Below are 3,166 nucleotides of genomic sequence, written 5' to 3'. Positions count from 1 at the left end.
AAAACAACAATGCCAACAATGCAAGGAAGGTGCTTGGTGACTTTACTGCACCTATGGGAGAAGCATCTCAATCCCTGCCATTGGAGCAAACAACTTTGAGCTTAAGCCTCAATTAGTTTCTCTAATGCAACAGAATTGCAAGTTTCATGAACTTCCATTGGAAGATCCTCATCAGTTCTTAGCTGAATTCTTGCAAATCTGTGACACTGTCAAGACCAATGGGGTTGACCCTGAAGTCTACAGACTTATGCTTTTTTCTTTTACTGTAAGAGACAGAGCTAGGACATGGTTGGATTCACAACCTAAAGAAAGCCTGAACTCTTGGGAAAAGCTAGTCAATGCCTTCTTGGCAAAGTTCTTTCCACCTCAAAAATTGAGCAAGCTTAGAGTGGAAGTCCAAACCTTCAGACAGAAGGAAGGAGAATCCCTCTATGAAGCATGGGAAAAATACAAGCAATTGATCAGAAGGTGTCCTTCTGACATGCTTTCTAAATGGAGCATCATAGGTATTTTCTATAATGGTCTGTCTGAACTATCCAAGATGTCATTGGATAGCTCTGCTAGAGGATCTCTTCATCTAAAGAAGATGCCTGCAGAAGCTCAGGAACTCATTGAAATGGTTGCAAATAATCAATTCATGTATACTTCTGAAAGGAATCCTATGAATAATGGGATAGCTCAGAAGAAAGGAGTTCTTGAGATTGATACTTTGAATGCCATATTGGCTCAGAATAAAATATTGACCCAACAAGTTAATATGATTTCTCAGAGTTTGTCTGGAATGCAAGCAGCAACAGGCAGTACTAAGGAAGCTTCCTCTGAAGAAGAAGCTTATGATCCTGAGAACCTAGCAATGGAAGAGGTGAATTACATGGGAGAACCCTATGGAAACACCTATAATCCTTCGTGGAGAAATCATTCAAATCTCTCATGGAAAGATCAACAGAGACCCCAACAAGGTTTCAACAACAATAATGGTGGAAGAAACAAGTTTAGCAATAGCAAGCCTTTTCCATCATCTTCTCAGCAACAGATAGAGAATTCTAAGCAAAGCTACTCTGACTTACCAACCATAGTCTCTGATCTAATCAAAATCACTCAAAGTTTCATGACTGAAATAAGGTCCTCCATTAGAAATTTGGAGGCACAAGTGGGTCAGCTGAGTAAGAAAATTATTGAACTCCCTCCTAGCACTCTCCCAAGCAACACAGAAGAGAATCCAAAGAGAGAGTGCAAGGCCATAAACACGTCTCACATGGCCAAACCTGGAGAGGAGGAAGAGGCAGTGATTTCTACTGAGGAAGACCTCAATGGACGTCTACTGACCTCCATGGAGTTCCCTAAGGAGGAACCATGGGAATCTAAGGCTCACACTGAGACCATAGAGATTCCATTGAATTTACTTCTGCCATTCGTGAGCTCTAATGAGTATTCTTCCTCTGAAGAGGATGAAGATGTTACTGAAGAGCAAGTTGCTAAGTACCTTGGAGCAATCATGAAGCTAAATGACAAGTTGTTTGGTAATGAGACTTGGGAGGATGAACCTCCATCGCTCATCAAAGAACTGGATGACTTGACTAGGCAAAAATTACCTCTGAAGAGACAAGACCCTGGAAAATTATCAATCCCTTGTACCATAGGCACCATGACCTTTGAGAAGGCTCTGTGTGACCTAGGGTCAACCATAAACCTCATGCCTCTCTCTGTAATGGAGAAGCTAGGGATCATTGAGGTACAAGCTGCAAGAATCTCACTGGAGATGGAAGACAATTCAAAGAAACAGGCTTATGGACTTGTAGAGGATGTCTTGGTAAAAGTTGAAGGCCATTACATCCCTGCTGATTTCATAATCCTAGAGACTGGGAAGTGTATGGATGAATCCATCATCCTTGGCAGACCCTTCCTAGCCACAGCAAAAGCTGTAATTGATGTTGACAGAGGAGAATTGATCATTCAAGTGAATGAAAACTCCCTTGTGTTTAAAGCTCAAGAATATCCCTCTGTCACCATGAAGAGAAAGCATGAAGAACTTCTCTCAATACAGAGTCAAACAGAGCCCCCACAGTCAAACTCAAAGTTTGGTGTTGGGAGGCCACAACCAAACTTTAAGTTTGGTGTTGAACCCCCACATTCAAACTCTAAGTTTGGTGTTGGGAGGTTCCAACATTGCTCTAAACATCTGTAAGGCTCCATGAGAGCCCACTGTCAAGCTATTGACATTAAAGAAGCGCTTGTTGGGAGGCAACCCAATCTTTACTTATCTATGTTAAATTTCTATTTTTTTTTGTTATTTTATGTTTTCTGTAGGTTGATGATCATAAGAAGTCATAAAAACAATTGAAAAAGTAAAAATAGAAGGAAAAACAGAATGAAAAATAGAACACCTTGGAGGAGAAACTTACGGGCGTTTAAACGCCAGTAAGGGTAGCAGAATGGGCGTTAAACGCCTAGTCTGGCACCATTCTGGGCGTTTAACGCCAGAAATGGGCACCAGACTGGCGTTTAACGCCAGGAATGGGCAAGAAGCTGGCGTTAAACGCCAGAAATGGGCAGTAGCCTGGCGTTTAATGCCAGGATTAGCAGCAAGGGGTGTTTTACATGCCACATGGTGTAGGGATGAGAAATTCTTGACACATCAGGATCTGTGGACCCCACAGGATCCCCACCTACCCCACCTCTCTCTCTCTTCTTCACCCATTCACCAATCACCTCAATACCTCTTCCCCAAAAAAACCCTCACCTATCAAATCCCACCATTCTCTTCACCACTCACATCCATCCTTCATAAAACCCCACATACCTTACCATTCAAATTCAAACCACTTTCCCTCCCAAACCCACCCTATATGGCCGAACCCAAACCCCCTCTCCATTCCTATATAAACCCATCTTCACTCCTTCATTTTCACACAACATACACACCACCTATCCCCCTTGGCCGAAACACATAGCCCCCTCCATCTCCTCTATTTCTTCTTCTTCTACTCTCTTCTTTCTTCTTTTGCTCGAGGACGAGCAACCTTCTAAGTTTGGTGTGGTAAAAGCTAAAACTTTTTGTTTTTCCATAACCATTTATGGCACCAAAGGTCGGAGAAACCTCTAGAAAGAGGAAAGGGAAGGCAAAAGCTTCCACCTCCGAGTCATGAGAGATGGAGAGATTCCCCTC

The 3,166-nt window shown here is 42.5% G+C and overlaps 1 non-coding gene across 1 annotated transcript; it reads right to left on the bottom strand.

Moving 5' to 3' along the window:
• Nucleotides 1-379: 379 nt before the first annotated feature.
• Nucleotides 380-487, bottom strand: LOC148546223 (small nucleolar RNA R71). Its single transcript, XR_015901725.1, has one exon. It is a non-coding gene; the product is annotated as a small nucleolar RNA R71 (small nucleolar RNA).
• Between the last annotated feature and the right edge of the window lie 2,679 nt (nucleotides 488-3,166).

This window comes from Arachis ipaensis, chromosome B9 (assembly GCF_059453495.1).
Source record: "Arachis ipaensis isolate K30076 ecotype BB chromosome B9, ASM5945349v1, whole genome shotgun sequence".
Lineage (NCBI taxonomy): Eukaryota > Viridiplantae > Streptophyta > Magnoliopsida > Fabales > Fabaceae > Arachis > Arachis ipaensis.
This window is presented reverse-complemented; position numbering and strand designations above follow the sequence as displayed.